Genomic DNA, 22,787 nt, shown 5'->3' on the forward strand with positions numbered 1-22,787 from the left:
TCCTTTCAAATATTCTTTGTATACTTGAGAAGAACATGTGTTCTGTTGTTGTGAGATGAAATATTTTTAAAGTGTTAAGACTATGGGTTGTCTTGTGTCACTTCAAGTTTGTGTTTCCTTATTAATTTTCTGTCTAGATGATCTGCCCCTTGGTGTAAATAGAGTTTTAAGGTCTGCCACTATTATTGTGTTAGTGTTGACTTCCCTTTTTTATGGCTATTAGCATTTAGCTTACATATTAAAGTGTTCCTATTTTGGTAGCATATATATTTACAATTGTTCAGTCTTCTTGGAGTCATCCTGTCATTATTATGTATTGTCCTTCTTTGTCTATTAAAAGTCTCTATTTTAAAGTTTACTTGTCTGATATGAGTATTGCTAGCCCAGTTTTTCTTTGACTCTCATTTTAATGGAATCTTTTTTTCCATCCCCTCACATTCAGTCTGTATGTTTCCCTAGGTCTGAAGTAGGTCTCTATGGCCAGCATATGTGCTGGTCTTGGTTTTGTATCCATTCATGTAGTCTATGACTTTTGGTTGGAGCATTTAATCCATTTACATTTAAGGTAATTATTGACATTTTTGTTCTTATTGTCATTTTCTTAATTGTCTTGTGTTTACTTTTCTAGGTCTTTTTCTGTTTCCTTACTCTTTTTTTTTTTCTCTCTTCTCCTGTGGTTTGACTATCATTTCTAGTGTTTTCCTTTTTTATTTGTATCTATTATAGTTTTTTTGATTTGCATTTCCAATGAGATTTGATATAGCAGTCTAGGTATATATATAAGATTTTATAAAAAAAACTTGGTCTTTTAATTTTAAGCACAATTTCCATTTCCTACATTTGTACTCTCCTCTTCTCAAGGTTGCTGGTTTTTATATCACATTTGTGGTGAATAATTTCCTATATTAACTCTTTTTTTTTTTTTTGCCTTTAAAAGTGAGGTTTTCCATTTGTTAATTTCTTGTTTCTAGTTGTGGCCTCTTTTTTTACCTTGGAATAGAGAATTTCTTTTACATTTGTTATAAAGCTGGTTTGTTTGTGATGAATTACCTTTTCTTATTTATAAAGCTTTTCATTTCTTCATCAAATATAAATGAGAGTCTTTCTGGGTAGAGCAGACATGGTTGTAGATGTTTCCCTTTCATCACTTTAAATATACTGTGCCACTCCCTTCTGGCCTGCAGAATTTCTGCTGAAAAATCAGTTGATAACCTTATGGGTTTTCCCTTCTATGTTGTTTTGCTTTTCCCTTGTTGTTTTATTATTTTTTTTCTTTGTATTTAATTTTTGTTATTAATATGTGTCTCTTGTGTTCCTCCTTCAGTTCACTTCAGTCACTTAGTCCTGTTCAAATCTTTGCAACTCTGTTGACTGCAGCACTCCAGAATTCCCTGTTCATCACCAACTCCCAGAGCTTGTGCAAACTCGTGTCCATTGAGTTGATGATGTCATCCAACCATCTAATCCTCTCTACCCACCTTCTCCTCCTGCTTTCAATCTTTCCCAGCATCAGGGTCTTTTCAAATAAGTTAGCTTTTGCATCAGAGGGCCAAAATATTAGAGATTCAGCTTCAGCATCAGTCCTTCCAATGAATATTCAGGACTGATTTCCTTTAGGATGGACTGGCTGGATCTCCTTCCAGTCCAAGGGACTCTCAAGAGTCGTCTCCAACACCACAGTTCAAAAGTATCAATTCTTCAGTGCTCAGCTTTCTTTATAGTCCAACTCTCACATCCATACATGACTACTGGAAAAAACAAAGCTTTGATTAAATGGACCATTGTTGGCAAAGTATCATCTCTGCTTTTTAATATGCTATCTAAGTTTGTCATAGCTTTTCTTCCAGGGAGCAAATGTGTTTTAATTTCATGACTAAACTCACCATCTGCAGTGATTTTGGAGCCCCCCAAAATAAAATCTCACTGTTTCTGTTGTTTGCCCGTCTATTTGCCATAAAGTGATAGGAAAGGATGCCATGATCTAGTTTTTTGAATGCTAAGTTTTAAGCCAGCTTTTTCACTCTCCTCTTTCAGTTTTTAAAGAGGCTGTTCAGTTCCTCTTTGCTTTCTGCCATAAGGGTGGTGTCATCTGCATATCTGAGATTATTGATATTTCTCCTGGCAATTTTGATTTCAGCTTGTGCTTCATCCATCCAGGCGTTTCCCATGATGTATTTTGTATATAATTTAATTAAACAGGGTGACAATATACAGCCTTAATGCACTCCTTTCCCAATTTTAAACCAGTCTGTTGTTCCGTGTTCGGTTCTTATTGTTGCTTCTTAACTGCATACAGATTTCTCAGGAAGCAGATAAGGTGATCTGATATTGCCATCTCTTGAAGAATTTTCCACAGTTTGTGTTGATGCACACAGTCAAAGGCTTCAGAGTAGGCAACAAAGCAGAAGTAGGTGTTTTTCTGGAATTCTTGTGCTTTTTTGATGATTCAACCAATGTTGGCAATTTCATCTCTGAGTCCTCAGTTCAGTTCAGCTCAGTTGCTCAGTCATGTCTGACTCTTTGCAACCCCATGGACTGCAGTACACCAGGCCTCCAATTCCTCTGCCTTTCTAAATACAGCTTGAACATCTGGAAGTTCTCGGTTCATGTACTGTTGAAGCCTGGCTTGAAGAATTTTGAGCATTACTTTGCTAGCCTATGAGATTACTACAAATGTGTGGTAGTTTGAACATTGTTTGGCATTACTTTTCTTTGGGACTGGAGTGAAAATAGACCTTTTACAGTCCTGTGGAAACTGCTGAGTTTTCCAAATTTGCTGATATATTGAGTGCAGCACTTTCAGAACATTATCTGAATTTGAATTAGAATTTGAAATTGGATTTGAAATAGCTCAACTGGAATTCCATCACCTCCACTAGCTTTTTCCATACTGATGCTTCCTAAGGCCCACTTGACTTCGAAATCCAAGATGTCTGACTTTAGGTGAGTGATCACACCATTGTTGTTGTCTGGGTCATTAAGATCTTTTATTTATTTTTTTAAAATTTTTTTGCATAGTTCCTCTGTGTATTCTGCCACTTCTTCTTAATATCTTCTGCTTCTGTTAGGCCCATACTGTGTCTGTCCTTTATTGTGCCTATCTTTGCATGAAATGTTCTCTTGATATCTCTAATTTTCTTGAAGAGATATCTAGTCTTCCCCATTCTATTGTTTTGTCTGTTTTGTTGCATTAATCCCTGAGGAAGGCTTTCTTATCTCTCCTTGCTATTCTCTGTGACTATCAAATCGGTTTATCTTTCCTTTTCTCCTTTGCCTTTCACTTCTCTTCTTAAATATTACAAAATAATCACCACAATGAGTCTAATTACCTTCTGTCACCATACAAAGCTATTTTATAATTAAGTTTGTATCTCTTAATATACCTCACCAATTTCATTCATTCCCCTGGCTCCCTTCCCTCTGGCAACCACCAGTTTGTTCTCTGTATCTTTCTCTGTTGTGTGTCATGTTAATTCATTTGTTTTGTATTTTAGATTCCACGTATAAGTGAAATCATGGAACATTTGTTTTTCTCTGCTTGAATTTCTTCATTTAGCATAGTATTTTCAAGGTCATCCATGTTGCTGCAAATGGCAATATTTCATCTTTTATGGCTAAGTAATATTCCATCAAGGTATATCTTTATTCATTTATTTACTGATGCTTACACTCAGACTCACGTCCATCGAGTCAGTGATGCCATCCAGCCATCTCATCCTCTGTCATCTTCTTCTCCTCCTGCCCCCAATCCCTCCCAGCATCAGAGTTTTTTCCAATGAATCAACTCTTCGCATGAGGTGGCCAAAGTACTGGAGTTTCAGCTTTAGCATCATTCCTTCCAAAGAAATCCCAGGGCTGATCTCCTTCAGAATGGACTGGTTGGATCTCCTTGTAGTCCAAGGGACTCTCAAGAGTCTTCCCCAACACCACAGTAGGTGATGGACAAGGAGGCCTGGCATTCATGGGGTCGCAAAGAGTTGGACACGACTGAGAGACTCAACTGAACTGAACTGAGGTTGCTTCTGTATCTTGGCTATTGCAAATAATACTGAAATGAACTGAAAGGTTCATATACCTCTTAAAATTAGAATTTTTGTTTTCCTTGGACAAATACCCAAAAAATATAAGTGATGGATTTTACTGTAGTTCTATTTTTAATTTTTTGAGGAATCTCAATATTGTTTTCACTATTGAATATATCTATTTACAATTCCACTCACAAGGCATGAGGATTCTTTTTTCTTCAGTCCTCCTAATAATTTTTGTTGTTGTTGTCTTTTTTGATAATAGCCATTCTGACAGGTGAGAGGTGATATCTCACTGTGGGTTGATTTGCATTTCCCTAATGATTAGCAATGTTGAGTGTCTTTTCAGGTATTTGTTGGCCATATGTATGTCTTCTTTGAGAAACTGTCTTTTCAGGACTTCTCTGTTATTTAACCAGGTTGTTTGTGGGTTTTTTATTTGTTCTTGTTTGTTTTGGGTGTTGAAATGTGTGAGTTATTTATATATATTAATCCCTTATTGGATGTACAATTTGTAAATATCTTTTATTCAGTATGCTGCCTTTTTGTTTTGTTGATAGTTTCCTTCACTCTGTGAAAGCTTTTTAGTTTGATGTAGTCCCATTTGTTTATTTTTGCTATTGTTTCCTTAGCTTGAGAAGATTTAAAAAAAATGTTTAGAATGTCAGAGAGCATGTCTATGTTTTCTTCTAGGAGTTTTATGGTTTTGTGTTTTATATTTACGTCTTTAATCTATTTGGCATTTGTTTTTGCACATACTGTAAAAAGATATTCTAATTTGATTCTTTTGCTTTCCCAATACCATTTATTGACGAGATGACATTCTTGCCTTCTTTGTCCTAGATGAATTGACCATATAAGTGTGGGTTTATTTCTAGATTTTCTTTACTATTCCATTGTTCTATGTCTCTGTGATGACCTTAAGCTGATGATCTCTTAAGTTGAACTCATTCTAACAGCTCTGCAATTTCACTTCCCATTGCCACATACAGTTTTTTGATGTGTTTTACATCTTTTTGTACCTCTTAATTATCTATTGTTGGTATAGATAATTTTACTACTTTTGTCTTTTAAATTTCTTTACTAGTTTTACAAGGGGTTTGATCATCTACCTTTATTATGTGCTTGCCTTTACCATTTGAGACATTTTCTCTTGCAATTTACATATTTCTAGTCATGATCTTTTCTACTTAAAGAAGTTCCTTTAAGTAGAATTTATAGGAACTTATAAGGTCAGGATAGTGGTGCTGAACTCTTGCTGCTCTTACTTGTGTGTCAGTTCAGTTCAGTCACCCAGTCATGTCCAACCCTTTGCGACCTTATGGACTGCAGTACGCCAGGCTTCCCTGTCCATCACCAACTTCCAAGGCTTGTCAGACTCATGTCCATCAAATCAGTGATACCATCCAGCCATCTCATCCTCTGTTGTCCCCTTCTCCTCCTGCCTTCAAACTTTCCCAGCAGCAGGGTCTTTTCCAATGATGATTTTTGCATCAAGGCGAAAGTATTGAAATTTCAGCTTCAGCATCAGCCTTTCCAATGAGTATTCAGGACTGATTATCTTTCGAATTTCTAGTTTGATTTCCTTGCTATCCAAGGAACTCTTCAACACCATAGTTCAAAAGCATCAGTCCTTCAGTGCTTTGCTTTTTTTATACTCCAACTCTCACATGCATACATGACTACTGGAAAAACCATAGCTTTGACTAGATGGACCTTTGTTGGAGTAATGTATCTGCTTTTTAATATACTTGTGTATAAAACTATTTCTTCTTTAAATCTGAGTGAGAACTTCATGGGTAAAGTATTCCTTTTTTTTTTTTTTTTTTAAGCTGGTATGTTTTATTTATTGATTGATTTGAGTACAACATTTAGCCTCTATTTTTCATGGTTCAAGTATTCTTGATTTGTAGGTTTTTTACTTTTATCATTTAAAATATGTTATGTAAGTCCCTTCAGACCTATAAAGTCTCTGCTAAAAAGTCAGCTGATAATCTTAGAAGATTTCTATTGTATATACCTATTGCTTTTCTCTAACTGCTTTTAAAAGTCTTCCTTTATATTTAATTTAATTTTTTTAATTACAATATGTCTTTGTGTGGACCTCTGTGCATTCAACATTTTTGGAAATTTCTTTCCTACCTGAACTTGGATATCTGTCTCCTTTCCCAGTTTTTAAGGAGGTTTTCAACTATTTTGTCTTCAAGTAAGTTCTCTGCCTCTTTTCCTGACTCCTCCTGGTATATCTATAATGTGAATGCCTGTTATGATTCAGAGTTTTCTTAAACATACTTTTTTTTTCATTATTATTTCTTTTTTTTCTATTCAGCTTGAGTATTTTCCACAATATTGTCTTCCAATTTGTGGATTTATTCCTACGTATAATCTAGTCTACTCTTGATTCCTTCTAGTGTACGTACATATATTTTTCAGCTATTGCATTCCTCAATTCTGTTTGGTTCTTCTTTATGTGTTCTAACTCTTTGCTAAAATTCTCCCTGTGTTCACCCATTCTTTTCCCAAGTTTGTTGAGCATCTTTATGATCATTTTTTGTACTCCTTATCAAGTAGATCATTTATCTCCACTTTGTTTTGTTCTTCTTCTAAAGTCTGTCTTATTCTTGTGTTTAGAACATGTTCCTCTATCTCCACATTTTCCCTAATTCTCTGTGTTTATTTCAATGCGTTGGGTAATTTGATTATATCATTCGATCTTAGAGAAGAGATGTTATATAATAGGAAATAGTCTATGGGGCCCAGCAGCACACTACCCTCTTGTCAGCAGGATTATATGCTTTAGGCATGCCCCCTATATAGTCTGTGTGGGTTCTTCTGTTGTGACAGGGCTGATAAGTGCTGTGAGTCTGGCCCCTGGCCCTGTGAGCATGTGAGGTTTCTGCATGAACCCCTTAGAAGCAGTATCTCTGCTTCCCATAGCGTTATGGTTTCTCATAAACAACCCGTCTGGCCTTTAAAGCCAGATGTTCTGCAGGCCCATCTTCCTAGCACAGGACCCCATGGCTGGAGAGCTCACTGTGGGTCTCACACCCCTCACTCCTTATGACTATCCTTCTGCTTGTGGATTGCCCACTTGGGAATGTGGGCATCTCCACCCTTCCTATTCATTTTATTTTATTTCTTCCTTCATACCTTTAAGTTGTGGAAATTTTTTTCTCCTAGTCTTTCTCCTATATCTTCTCTATTCTTAGATATAGTTGTTTTCTAAATAGTTTTAATTTTGGTGTGCTTATGGCAGGAGGTGAGCTCAGGGTCTTCCTACTCTTCTATCTATAGAGTATCAAAGGTTACACTTGTCTTTTGAGGCCAGGCATTGGTTTCTCTCCTCTAGCTATGAAAGTCATAGGTGGCATCTTCTTCCAACATAAAAAATCTTTTATCTATATCAAAAATTTGTTTTGTGTAGCCACCTTCATTTGTATCTGAAATAGATCTGGATAGCAGATCTATTGCAGCTTCTATATCAGCAATTGCTTCTTCATCTTGTACTTCTTTGTTTTAAAGGTGGTTTCTTTCCTTAAGCCTCCTAAGTCAAATTCTACTAGGTTCATTTTTTGGGGGAGGGAGAGTGGTCGAAATTTCCTCACCTCACTAAACCTTCATGGAATTGAAGGCAGTTAGGGCTGTTCTGGATTAAACTTTGACTTAAGAGAATTTTGTGCCTGGTTTCATCTTCTACTCATAGCACTCAAACTTTCTCATATCATCAATAAGGTGTTTTGCTTTCTTATCATTCATGTAGTAGTACTTTTAATTTCCATCAAGAACTTTTATTTTGCACTCATGACTTGACTATTTGACATATGAAGTCTAGCTTTTAGCCTAGCTCAGCTTTCAACATGCCTTCCTCACCACACTTACCCTTTTCTAGCTTTTGAATTAAAGTACAGAGATATGCTGCTCTTTCTTTCACTTTATAAAGGCTATTATAGAGTTTTTAATTGGGCTTATTTCAATATTGTTGTGTCCCACAAAATAGAGTGGCCTGAGCAGAAGGAGAGAGACAGGGAACAACTGATTGGTGGAACAGTCAGAATACACACAACATTTACTGATTAAGTTCACCTTATTATATGGGCATATAATAGCTCAGTTGGTAAAGAATCTGCCTGAAATGTGGGAGATCTGGGTTCAGTCCCTGGGTTGGGAAGATCCTCCAGAGAAGGGAAAGGTTAGCTACTCCAGTATTTTGGCCTGGAGAATTCCATGGACTCTATGGTCCATGGGGTCTCAAAGAGTCAGACACAGATATGACTGAGCAACTTTCACTTTCACTTCATTATATGGGCAGGGTTCTGGGCAACCCAAAACGGTTACAACATGCATGCTTAGTTGCATGCTCAGTCATGTCTGACTGTGATGCATTTGACTGTAGACCACCAGGATCTGTCCTATCTGTCCTTAGGATTTTTCAGGCAAGAATACTGGAGCGGGTTGCTATTTTCTTCTCCAGAGGATCTTCCTGATGCAGGAATAGTGCTCACATCTCCTGTGTCTCCTGCATTTCAGACAGATTATTTACCAGCTGAGCCATCAGGGAAGCCCTTAAAAAATTACAGCAGTGACATCAAAGGTCACATTACAGATCACCATGTAATAGTTGGAACATTTAAAATACTGGGAAAATTATCAAAATGTGGCACAGAGACATAAATTGAGTAAAAGCTGTTGGAAAATGACTCTACTTCCTCAATGTTGGTTTTCCACAAACCTTCAATTTGTAAAAAATGAAATATCTGCAAAGCATGATAAAGTAAGGTATGGCTGTATTTAGGAATGTGTGTTTGGATTGCAAGGATACATTGTTATTGTTGCTTTTAAATCATGTTTTAGTTTCAGTGTCTAGAGTACATGGTCTCATAAAATGATTTTTAAAATTTCCTTGTGTGATGGTGATTTAGTCACTAAGTTATGACAGGCTCTTGCAACCCCATGGACTGTAGCCCGCCAGGCTCCTCTGTCCATGGGATTTTCCAGGCAAGAATATTAGCGTGGGTTGTCATTTCCTTCCCCAGGGTATCTTCTTGACCCAGGAACTGAAGCCACATTTCCTGCACTGCAGGCAGATTCTTTACCACTGAGCCTCCAGGGAGGCCCAAAATTACTTTAGACTGGACTTTTGCTTAATATATGGTTAATTCTCTCTTTTTCTAAACTTTGTTAAAATATTTTCAAGATAATTTTATTTTTTCATGAAATCATTGAAGCAAAAACTAGACTTTGCTGCAGTAAACCAGAAATAGGTTTTTTACATGAGTCTGGTTAATTCTTAAAAATGCTTTATGTATACATTAGATAATGTGTATTCTCTAATTGTTGCACACAGAAACAAACCTCCATTGCTATCTTATAAATAAATTCTTCAATATCATTTTTCTAGATTCCATATATATGTATTAGAATACAATATTTCTCTTTCTCTTTCTGACTTATTTCAGTCTGTATAATAGGCTCTGGGTTCACTCACCTCATTAGAGCTGTCTCAAATGTGTTCTTTTTTATGGTTGAGTAATATTCCATCATGTATATGTACCACCACTTCTTTATTCATTCATCTGTCAATGGACATCGATGTTGCTTCCCTGTTCTAGCTATTGTAAATGGTGCTGCAATGAACAGTGGGATACATGTGTCTTTTTCAGTTTTGGTTTCCTCAGGATATATGCCTAGGAGTGGGATTGCTGGGTCTTATGATGGTTTTATTCTTATTTTTTTTAAGGAATCTCCATACCGTCTTCAATAGTGGCTGTTGTATCAATTTAGACTCCCACCAGCAGTGCAAGAGTGTCCTCTTTTCTCCACACCCTCTCCAGTGTTTATTGTTTGTAGACTTTTTGATGCTGGCCATTCTGGCTGATGTGAGGTGACATCTCATTGTAGTTTTGATTTGCACTTCTCTAATAAGGAGTGATCCTGAACATCTTTTCATGTGTGTGCTAGCCATCCATATGTCTTCTTTTGAGAAATGTCTGCTTAGGTCTTTTCCCCACCTTTTGATTAGGTTGTTTGCTTTTCTGGTATTGAATAGTATGAGCTGCTTATATATTTTTGAAATTAATCCTTTGTCAGTTGTTTCATTTGCTATTATTTTCTCCCATTCTGAGGGTTGTCTTTTCACCTTGCTTATAGTTTCCTTCACTGTGAAAAAACTTTTAAGTTTAATCAGGTCCCACTTGTTTACTTTTGTTTTTATTTCTGTTCCTCCAAGTGGTGGACCATAGAGGATCTTGATTTGATTTATGTCATTGAGTGTTCTGCCTATGTTTTACTCTAAGAGTTTTATAGTTTCTGGTCTTACATTTAGGTCTTTAATCCATTTTGAGTTTATCTTTGTGTGTGGTGGTAGGAAGTGTTCTAATTTCATTCTTTTATATAGCTGTCCAGTTTTCCCAGCACAATTTATTGAAGAGGCTTTCTTTGCCCTCATTGTATATTCTTTGTCAAAAATAAAGTACCCATAGGTGCATGGGTTTATTTCTGGGCTTTCTACCTTGTTCCATTGGTCTATATTTCTGTTTTTGTACCAGTACCATACTGCCTTAATGTATGTAGCTTTGTAGTATAATCTGAAGTCAGGGAAGGTTGATTCCTCCAGCTCCATTCTTCTTTCTCAAGACTGCTTTGGCTATGGAGGGTCTTCTGTGTTTCCACATGAACTGTGAAATTTTTTTTCTAGTTCTGCAAAAAATGACATTAGTAATTTGATAGGGACCAATCACATTGAATCTTTAGATTTCACTTGGTAGTATAGTCATTTTCATAATATTGACTCTTCCTACCCAGGAACATGGGTATCCATTCAGCCAGTCTGTGTCCTTTTGGTTTCTGCCCTTTAAGGTTGGTCCAGTGGTTTGTGTAAGCTTTGTATAGGGTGAAATTTGTGCTTAGTCTTTTTGTTGTTGTTGTTGTTGTTTGTTTGTTTTTGTTTTTCTTCTGATAGGCAAGCCTGAGTGAGATGGTAATCCTGTCTGTTGATGATTGGGTTTGTATTTTTGTTTTGTTTGTTCTTTAAATGGGGCATTCTGCATAGTGTGCTACTGGTGGTTGGATGATGCTGGCTCTTGTATTCAAGTGGTTTCCTTTGTTTGAGTTCTCACCATTTGATACTCCCTAGGGTTAGTTCTCTGATCATCTAGGGTCTTGGAATCAGTGCTCTTACTCCCATGGTTCAGGGCTTGATCTCTGGTCAGGAACAAAGATTCCATAAGTGGTTTTTTATGGCATTAAGTGAGATTAAAACAAATAACCCCAAACAAGAAACCAAAGATACATCCCAGACAAATGGCAGTTACAAAATCAGGCAAATATTAACTAAAATAATGGAATATACACATATACACCTATAAGCAAGATCAAAACACTCCAACAAAATTAAGTACAGTAGATTGACAAGATGGACAAAGGAAATAAAAAAGTATATCTACCAGTTAAGAATAAAACTAACTAAAGCACAAACTACAGCCCAAAGTTTTGTTTAGAAAACAGAACTAAAGCAAGGTGTCAAATGGGAATTAAAGCAATGAAAATAAAACCAACTAATATGGTGAGAGGAAAAGAAAAAAAGAATAGATATGCAAAGTTAAATACAGGTATATAAAGAAGATTTATATGCATTAAAGATTAACTACAAGGGGAAAAGAACAGTAGGAAAAGCAAACAAATGAATAAAGGTAGAAAAATAATAATAAGCTTTAAAAATTAAAATTAAAAAAGAGAAAAGAAAAAAAAAAGGAGTAAGGAAGAAGAAATAGAAAGAAAAAAAGAGGAAAACTCCACAGAATTGCAAAAGCCCAACATAGAAGCAGAGGTTTATAACAACAATAAATTTGTGACTGAAATACACATATACATATACACACATAAGGAAAATCAAAACAGTCCAACAAAAATAAACTATAATAGACTGACCTGGCAAACAAAGCAAGCCAAAAATTATGTCTACCAGCTAAGAACAAAACTAACTAAAGCACAAACTGGAAAACAAAACTAAAGTAAGGTGGGAAGTGGGAAATAAGGCAATGAAAACAAAACTAGCAAATATTTTAAGAGGAAAGGAAAGAAAGAAAAGAAAGAAAGTATAGATATGCAAAGTTAAATAGAGGTAGATGAAGAAGATTTATATACATTAAAAATTAACTGCAAGGGAAAATAACAGTAGGAAAGGCAAACAAAGGAATAAATATAGAAAAAATAATAACAGGTTTAAAAAAATTAGAAATTAAAAAATTTAAAAAAGAGAATAAAAAGGAAGAAGAATAAGAAGAAAAAAAGGAAAATTCCACAGAACTGCAAAAGCCCAGCACAGAGGCAGAGATTTATAACAACAATAAAAAAAGTGACAGAAAAAAATAAAACTCAAAAGCTTAATTAGATTTCATAGTGCCAATAAAATCAAGAACTGCAATGGGGTGTTGGGGGGGAGGAAAAAAGAAATAAGTAAAAAAAATTTCAAAAGAATCTACAGAACAAGTCAAAGTATAAGAATAATAAATGTTTTTCTTGAGTCACTGCTGTCAGAGTCCTTTCCCTTGCTGAGAGTCACAGTCCACCTCACCTCCCTAGGATGCCCTCCAACACTGTGCTGGACTCTGGACCTGCTGTGGGGGCAGCTCAGATTCTAATCTGATCCTACTCCTGTGTGTCCTTGCCTCCAATGCCCACAGCTGTTAGAACTAGTGCGTTTTATTTTGTGGGAGCTCTCAATGTCCTTGTATATAGTCACAGAGTCTTCCTAGTTGATTGTGTGGATTTAATCTGCAGCTTGTACAGCTGGTAGGAGGGCTTTAGGTCTTTCTTAGCCATCTGCCCTGGGGTTCAATTGTGGTTTTATTTCCACCTCTGCATGTGGGTCGTCCACTGGGGTTTGCTCTTGAGGCTGCCCTGGAGGACTTGTGTCTGCCCCAGTGAGGGCCAGGTGTGGAGGTGGTGCAACTGCTTGGCTCGCAGGGGTTCTGGAGGCACCAGGTACTCAAGGGAGTTTGTGGCTAGGGCAGCAGGAAATATAGTGCTCTAGAAGGGCATGGCAAGCAATATTGGTCAATACACTCCAGTATTCTTGCCTGGAGAATCCCCCTCCCTGACAGAGAAGCCTGGCAGGCTAAAGTCCACATGGTCGCAAAAAGTTGGACATGACCAAAGCAACCCTGCGTGCATAGATGCAAGACTTTCTTGTCTGTGGCAGCTCTGCCACGGTGATGATTGAGTATGAAAGTGGCATAGCTGCTTGGCTTGTGGGGACTTTGGTGGCCCTAAGTGTGCAGGGACATGGACGGCCTCCACTGCAGAAGTTATGGCCCTGTCAGAAGTTTTGTTTGTTTGTTTGTTTTTAAGCCTCTTGTAACCTGGAGAATCCCAGGAAGGGGGAAGCCTGGTGGGCTGCTGTCTCTGGGGTCGCACAGAGTCGGTCACGACTGAAGTGACTTAGCAGCAGCAGCAGCAGCTCGTGATCAGAAGGCCTCTTTGGCCAGTTTTCTCTGTTGGGCAGCCCATTCAGGTATTTAGAGAGCTCCGTTGCCTGGAGTCCTTTTCTGTTGTCTGGCACATCAAGCACATAGAGGGTCCTCCCTGGCTGGGGTCCTACTCTGTAGGTCAGCCACTTAGAGGAGCACCCTGGGTGGGGTCCTACTCTGAATTTCAGTGCCTCAAGCATTTGATAGGCCAGCCTCTCTAATGTTCAGCTGCCAATGTTCGCCTGTGGGGAGAGGCTATATGGTGATGGCTTCACCCCCTACACATGACTCAGTAGTATCACCTTGCTTCCATGACTGCCTGGCTTTCCTCCACAGGCATTTCCCACCACAATCTCCTCCCTCACATCACCTTGATCCATCTCTCCACAGTCGACAGCAGCCCTCACCCTAAGATTGTTCCACAGTCCCTAAACTCCAGTTCCCAGCTGGTGCGCCTTCTAGGGGACCTGCATTTCTGTCTGGGCTGCAGCAAGGACTGTCTGATTCTCATTCCATTCAGGCTGCCACGGATCAGTTCTTTCACTCTCAGCCTTAAGTGTTTTTCCTCTGACTCAGACGACTGTCCTGATGTGGGGACCAGAGCCCTGCTTCAGTTCCCCCATCCGGCAGGTCCATTCCTACTAACACTCCTGTTTTTTTCCCTAGTTTCTTCATCGTACCGAGTTTTGCAGGGGTCTATATATTTTTTTCTGCTTGTCAGGTACTCCTGTCTGTTCTCAGCTGGTGTTCTGCATGTACTTCTGTGTCTGAAGGTGTGTTCCTGATGTATCTGTGGAGAGAGATGTACTCCACATCCACCTACTCCTCCACCATCTTGTTCCTGATCCTTTTCTCATCCTTAATGATGATTTTGTTTTAAAGTCAATTTTTTCTGATATAAACCTAGATAGCCTCATCCTTCTTTTGACCATATTCTTTTGATATATCTTTGCTGTAACCAGCTTTCACAATGCCCCTCAATGGTCCCTGTTGTCTAGTAATCACATCCTTGAATAGTTCCCTCTCATAATAAATAGGACTAACCTGCATAATCACCAGCATGTTGCTTAAATGGCACTGTGTTGCTTCAGACCCAGGTTACAAAAGGCACCATGGCTTCTTGGATCACCTATTCTGAGAGAAGCTAGATACATTGTTAGGGTACCAGGCCTACAAGAGGTCCTTCAGCCCCACACAGGCGTTGAGGTGACTGCAGTTCTAGCCTGCATCTTGACTGAAATCTCTTGGGAAATATTGGGTCAGAAAGGCAGTTAAGCACTTCTAAATTGCTGATCTATAAAAAAAATATGAAATAATGATTGTTCATTATAAGCCATTAAATTTTGAGGGAATTTTCTATGTAGCAACAAATGCATATTGATAGATACATAGATAGATAATAGATAGAAAGTACAAAATAAGTGTATCATTTTACTTAGCTTTCCTATGTTCTTGTACTAGGCATAAATAGTGTATAGAAATATTTTAAAATTCAATCCTTTGTTCTGTTTTTTTTTAATTAGGAAGTTTATTGATTTGCTATGATTATTATTTCTACCATTTGGTTTTAAAAAAATTACCCCACGTTTTAATGCTTCTTTTCTTTTTCCTCCATTTAAAATAATTGGCTAAATTATTTCTTATTTCATTTTTCTTTCTATAGTGTTAACATTTAGATTATGTTACTTTTTAGTGTTTTTATAGACAATGTTTTCATTTATGACTAATTTATAATGTATAAAGGTATCTGAAGTCCTGTCAAAATATTATCCAGCTATAAAAATTTGACTATAGCTACACTAGTTCAGCACTTCCTGAGTATTCTCCCATTCACTTAATTTCCAAAACTTATTAAGTAATAGGTCTTCATTCTCTTGACACATTTAAAAGTTTCTCTTTGTTTTAGGTTTTCTGCAGTTTTGCCAAAACACATCTAAGTGTGAATTTCTTTTTTACCTATCTTGCTTTAATTTATTTATTGTTTTCTGGATCTGCAAATTTACTTCTTACAATTTATTTTGCAAATCTTCAGCTATTAGCTATTCACATAGTTCCACCCTCCATTATCTCCATTCTGTCCAGCTATATATGTTGTAGAGCTTCTCAGTAAATCTGATTTTATATATATATATATATATCAATCTCTTAATTTTTTTATATTTACTATTTTTTCTATATACATATAGAAATAAATATATTCTATCTATATTTTGTATTTCTCTATTTCTTCCTACTGGTTAAATAATTCTAGTTAATTTCATCAGATATATCATCAACTCACTAATTAGTTACTCTCTTTGTCTAAAGTGAAAGTGAAGTTGCACAGTCGTGTTCGACTCTTTGCAACCCCATGGACGGAGCAGCCTGATAGGCTGATAGCCTGGTAGCTGATAGCCTGATAGGGATTTACCAGGCAAAAGTACTGGGATGGGTTGCCATTTCCTTCTCCAGGGGATCTTCCCAACTCAGGGATCGAACCCTGGTCTCCCGCATTATAGGCAGATGCTTTTTCCGCCTGCTCCACCAGGGAAGTCTGTGTCTAAAAAGCTATTTAACTGGTTTAAGGAGATTTTTTAAATTTCAAAAATTATATTTTTAATTTCAAAAAAATTCAGCTTTTTTTATAGTCTTTCTGACCACTACTGAAGGTTGTGTATTGCTTCCTCATATTTGTAGTTATATATTTTATTTTCTTAAGAATTTATGATATAGTTTGTAGTAGGTATAATAATGTCCACATTTTAATCACCAAAGCTTGTGATTATGTTAAGGTACAGGGAAAAGAAAATGAACCAGTCTGATCATATGGACCACAGCTGAAACTAATTCAATGACATATGAGCCATTCCATGTAGGGCCAGCCAAGATGAATGGGTCATGTTGGAGTTCAGACAAAACGTGGTCTACTGGAGAATGGAATGACAAACCACTTCAGTATTCTTTCCTTGAGAACCCCATGAACAGTATGAAAAGGCAAAAAGATAGGATACTGAAAGATGAACTCCCAAGGTCGGTAGGTGCCCAATATGCTATTGGAGATCACTGGAGAAACAATTCCAGAAAAAATAAGAAGACGGAGCCAAAGCAACAACAATACCCAGGTGTGGATGTGACTGGTGATGGAAGTAAAGACCCATGCTGTAAAGAGAAATGAGGCACAGGAACCTGGAATGTTAGGTCCATGAATCAAGGCAAATTAGAAGTTGTCAAACAGGAAATGGTGAGAGTGAACATCAACATTTTAGGAATCACCAAACTAAAATGGACTGGAATGAGTGAATTTAACTCAGATGACCATTATATCTACTACTGTGGGCAAGAATCCCTTAGAAGAAATGGAGTAGCCCTCATAGTCATCAAAAAAGTACAAAATGCATACTTGGATGCAACCTCAAAAACGACAGTATTATCTCTGTTCGTTTCCAAAGCAAACCATTCAATATCACAATAATCTAAGTCTATGCCCAAACCAGTAATTCTGAAGAAGCTGAAGTGGAACAGTTCTATGAAGAACTTAAAGTTGTGCTAGAATGAACACTCCTAAAAATTGTCCTTCTCATTATAAGGGGACTAGAATGCAAAAGTAAGAAGTCAAGAAATACCTGCGGTAACAAGCAAACTTGGCCTTGGAGTACAGAATGAAGCAGGGAAAAGGCTCATAGAGTTTTGCAAGGAGAACGTAGTGGTCATAGCAAACACCCTCTGCCAATAACACAAGAGAAGACTCTACACTTGGACATCACCAGATGGTCAATACCAAAAACAGATTGACTATATTTTTTGCAGCCAAAGATGGAGAAGCTCTATACAGTCAGCAAAAACAAGATTAAGTGTTGACTGTGGCTCAGATTATGAACTTATTGCAAAATTCAGACTTAAATTGAAGAAAGTAGGGAACACCACTAGACCATTCAGGTATGACCTAAATCAAATCCCTTACGATTATATAGTGGAATTGAGAAATAGATTCAAAGGATTAGATCTGATAAACAGAGTCCCTGAAGAAACTGTGGATGGAGTTTTATGACATTGTACAGGAGGCAGGGATCAAGACGATCCCCAAGAAAAAGAAATGCAAAAAAGCAAAACAATTGTCTGAGGAGATCTTACAAATAGCTGTGAAAAGAAGAGATGCAAAAGGCAAAGGAGTAAACAAAAGATATACCCAATTGAATACAGAGTTCCAACGAATAGCAAGGAGAGACAAGGATGCCTTCCTCAGTGATCAATGCAAAGAAATAGAGGAAAACAAAAGAATGGGAAAGACTAGAGATCTCTTCAAGAAAACTAGAGATACCAAAGGAACATTTCATGCAAAGATGGGCACAATAAAGGACAGAAATTGTATGGACCTAACACAAGCAGAAGATATTAAGAAGAGGTGGCAAGAATACACAGAAGAACTATACAAAAAAGAGCTTCATGACCCAGATAATCATGATGGTATGATCACTCACTTAGAGCCAGATATCCCAGAAAGCAAAGTCAAGTGGGCCTTAGGAAGCATCACTATGAACAAAGCTAGTGGAGATGATGGAATTCCAGTTGAGCTATTTCAAATCCTAAAAGATGAGGCTATGAAAGTGCCACACTCAATATGCCAGGAAACTTGGAAAACTCAGCGATGGCCACAGGATTGGAAAAGGTCAGTTTTCATTGCAATCCCAAAGAAAGGCAATCCCAAAGAATGTTCAAACTACTGCACAATTGCACTCATCTCACACACTATCAAAGTAATGCTCAAAATTCTCCAAGCCAGGCTTTAACAGTATGTTAACCATGAACTTCCAGATGTTCAAGCTGGATTTAGAAAAGGCAGAGGAACCAGAGATCAAATAGCCAACTCCATTAAATCATCTAAAAAGCAAGAGAGTTTCAGAAAAACATCTACTTCTGTTTTATTGACTATACCAAATCCTTTGACTGTGTGGATCACAACAACCTGTGGAAAATTCTTAAAGAGATGCAAATACCAGACCACCTGACCTGCCTCTTGAGAAATCTGTATGCAGGTCAGGAAGCAACAGTTAAAACTGGACATGGAACAACAGACTGGCTCCAAATTGGGAAAGAGTACATCAAGGCTGTATATTGTTATCCTGCTTATTTAACTTCTATGCAGAATGCACATCATGAGAAACACTGGGCTGGATGAAGCACAAGCTGAAATTAAAATTGTGGGGAAAAATATCATTAACCTCAGATATGCAGATGACATCACCCTTATCATCCTTATGGCAAAAAATGAAGAACTAAAGAGCCTCTTTATGAAAGTGAAAGAGGAGAGTGAAAAAGTTGGTTTGAAGCTCAACATTCAGAAAACTAAGATCATGGCATCTGGTCTCATCACTTCATGGCGAATAGATGGGAAAACAGTGGAAACAGTGAAAGACTTTATTTTGGGTACTCCAAAATCACTGCAGATGGTGACTGCACCCATGAAATTAAAAGATGCTTTTATGACCAACCTAGACAGCATATTAAAAAGCAGAGACATTACTTTGCCAACTGAGGTCTGTATAGTCGAAGCTATGGTTTCTCTATAGTCATATATGGATGTGAGAGTTGGACTATAAAGAAAGCTGAGCATCAAAGAGTTGATGGTTTTGAACTGTGGTGTTGGAGAAGACTCTTGAGAGTCCCTTGGCCTGCAAAGAAATCCAACCAGTCCATCCTAAAATCTGTCCTGAATACTCTTTGGAAGGACTGATGCTGACATTGAAACTCCAATATTTTGTCCACCTGATGTGAAGAACTGACTCATTAGAAAAGAACCTGGTGCTGGGAAACTGAAGGCGGGAGGAGAAGGGGATGACAGAGGATGGGATGGTTGGATGGCATCACTGACTCAATGAACATGAGTTTGAATAAACTCTGGGGGGTTGTGATGGACAGGGAGGCCTGGTGTGCTGCAGTCCATGGGGTCACAAAGAGTTGGACGCAACTGAGAGACTGAACTAAACTGAACAGGGGAAAGTAGAATTTAAAATGCATATGTAGTTAAAATTAGTAACCAGCAGATAGGGAAATTATCCTGATTATGTGAGCCCAATATTATCACAAGGATCACCAAACGTGGGAAAGAGAGGCAGAAAAAATGTCAGAGGAAGAGATGTGACAATAAAAGCAGGATCAGATACATGCGACATGATTGGCTCTAAAGATGGAAAGACAATCATGATCTAAGGAATTTAGTTGGTCTCTAGAATCTGGAAAAGGAAACATGTAGATTCACTTCTTGAAGTCCTAGAAAGGAAGAGCCCTGCCAGCAGCTTAATTTTATGACGCCTAAACTCTCCGAGTTTGTGTTGTTTCAAGATACTAGTTTTGTGGTTATTTGTTATGGCAGCATTAGAAAACTAACACATAACTATTTATTAATATATTCTACATCTGACTATTTCAATATCTGAAGTCCCTAAAAATGAGGCAATTGTTTCCCATATATGGCCTTATTCTTCATGATACTTATATTTTCAATTACATTTTTTAATATTAATTTGCATGAATTCTCTAGACCTCAGTGAAAATGTTTTCCTCTACTTCTACCAGAGAACTAGGGGCAATAAAATCCAGGAAATAAATTTAATTTTCAGGATAAGTGATTTTTTTATATACAGATGCAGTTTTCAAATATTTCTTTAAAGGAAAAACAGTATGTTATACATGTACATCATTTGAAAAAAAAAAAAAAACTTTTAAACTCCTTATTCTGGTTTTCACATTAAAAGGGTCAGAGGTAAAATTGAAAACAAAAAATATTTTTTCTCTTCAATTGAAAAGTATATGCAACAAGATTAAGGACTGTAATACTTATCTATAACATGTTTACATATGCCAAAAGGAAAACTTGATTAAGTTGAAAATCAGAGTAATTTGACCCTGTATATATTATTTACTTCAAGGCTTTTGTGTGTGCTTATATTTCTTTCTTAGTTAGGACTTAATTCTGTAGCACTTGGTTGTATAAACTATAGATACCAATTTCTTCAACTTTAGCCAGTTGTTTTCATTTATACTTCCATGAGATTTAAAGAGTGGAAAGTAAAACTTGAAAAGCAATATGAAGAGATAAATTTTGCCATGACAGTCAAAACCACTTTCTAACACCATACACAAAAATAAACTCAAACTGGATTAAAGATCTAAACGTAAGACCAGAAACTATAAAACTCCTAGAGGAGAACATAGGCAAAACACTCTCTGACATACATCACAGCAGGATCCTCTATGACCCACCTCCCAGAATATTGGAAATAAAAGCAAAAATAAACAAATGGGACCTAATTAATCTTAAAAGCTTCTGCACATCAAAGGAAACTATTAGCAAGGTGAAAAGACAGCCTTCAGAATGGGAGAAAATAATAGCAAATGAAGCAACTGACAAACAACTAATCTCAAAAATATACAAGCAACTCCTACAGCTCAACTCCAGAAAAATAAATGACCCAATCAAAAAATGGGCCAAAGAACTAAATAGACATTTCTCCAAAGAAGACATACAGATGGCTAACAAACACATGAAAAGATGCTCAACATCACTCATTATCAGAGAAATGCAAATCAAAACCACTATGAGGTACCATTTCACACCAGTCAGAATGGCTGCGATCCAAAAGTCTACAAATAATAAATGCTGGAGAGGGTGTGGAGAAAAGGGAACCCTCTTACACTGTTGGTGGGAATGCAAACTAGTACAGCCACTATGGAGAACAGTGTGGAGATTCCTTTAAAAACTGGAAATAGAACTGCCTTATGATCCAGCAATCCCACTGCTGGGCATACACACTGAGGAAACCAGAAGGGAAAGAGACACGTGTACCCCAAGGTTCATCGCAGCACTGTTTATAATAGCCAGGACATGGAAGCAACCTAGATGTCCATCAGCAGATGAATGGATAAGCAAGCTGTGGTACATATACACAATGGAGTATTACTCAGCCATTAAAAAGAATACATTTGAATCAGTTCTAATGAGGTGGATGAAACTGGAGCCTATTATACAGAGTGAAGTAAGCCAGAAGGAAAAACATAAATACAGTATACTAACGCATATATATGGAATTTAGAAAGATGGTAACAATAACCTGGTGTACGAGACAGCAAAAGAGACACTGATGTATAGAACAGTCTTATGGACTCTGTGGGAGAGGGAGAGGGTGGGAAGATTTGGGAGAGTGACATTGAAACATGTAGAATATCATGTAAGAAATGAGTTGCCAGTCCAGGTTCAATGTGCGATACTGGATGCTTGAGGCTGGTGCACTGGGACGACCCAGAGGGATGGTGTGGGGAGGGAGGAGGGAGGAGGGTTCAGGATGGGGAACACAGTATGCCTGTGGCGGATTCATTTTGATATTTGGCAAAACTAATACAATTATGTAAAGTTTAAAAATAAAATAAAATTTTAAAAAAAATGAAAAAAGACCAAATGGTTGTCTGGGGAGGCCTTACAAACAGCTGAGAAAAGAAAAGCAAAAGGCAAAGGAGAAAAAGAAAGATATACCCATCTGAATGGAAAGGTCTAAAGAATAGCAAGGCAAGATAAGAAAACTTTCCTAAGTGATCAAAGCAAAGAAATAGAGGAAAACAATAGAATGGGAAAAACTGGAGATCTCTTCAAGAAATCAGAGAAACCAAGGGGAGATTTCATGCAAAGATGGGCACAATAAAGGACAGAAATGGTATGGACCTAACAGAAGCAAAAGATATTAAGAAGAGTTGACAAAAATACACAAAAGAACTATACAAAACATCTTAATGACCCAGATTACCACAATGGTGTGATCACTCACCTAGCGCCAGATATCCTGGAGTGTGAAGTCAAGCAGGTCTTTGGAAATGTCACTATGAAGAAAGCTAGTGGAGGTGATGGAATTCCAGTTGAGCTATTTCAAATCCTAAAAGATGATGCTGTGAAAATGCTTCAGTCAATATGCCAGCAAATTTGGAAAACTCAGCAGTGGCCACAGGACTAGAAAAGGTGAGTTTTCATTTCAATCCCAAAGAAAAGCAATGCCAAAGAATGTTAAAACTACCACACAATTGCACTCAGTTCACAAACTAGCAAAGTAATTCTCAAAATTCTCCAAGCTAGAATTCAACAGTACATGACACGAGAACTTCCAGATGTTCAAGCTGTACTTAGAAAAGGCAGAGGAACCAGAGATCAAATTGTCAACATCCATTGGATCATAGAAAAAGCAAGCTAGTTCCAGAAGAACATCTACTTCTGCTTCTTTGATTTTGCCTTTGTGTGAATCACAACAAGCTGTGGAAAATTCTTCAAGAGATG

The sequence above is a fragment of the Bos javanicus genome, chromosome 17, assembly GCF_032452875.1.
Source record: "Bos javanicus breed banteng chromosome 17, ARS-OSU_banteng_1.0, whole genome shotgun sequence".
NCBI lineage: Eukaryota > Metazoa > Chordata > Mammalia > Artiodactyla > Bovidae > Bos > Bos javanicus.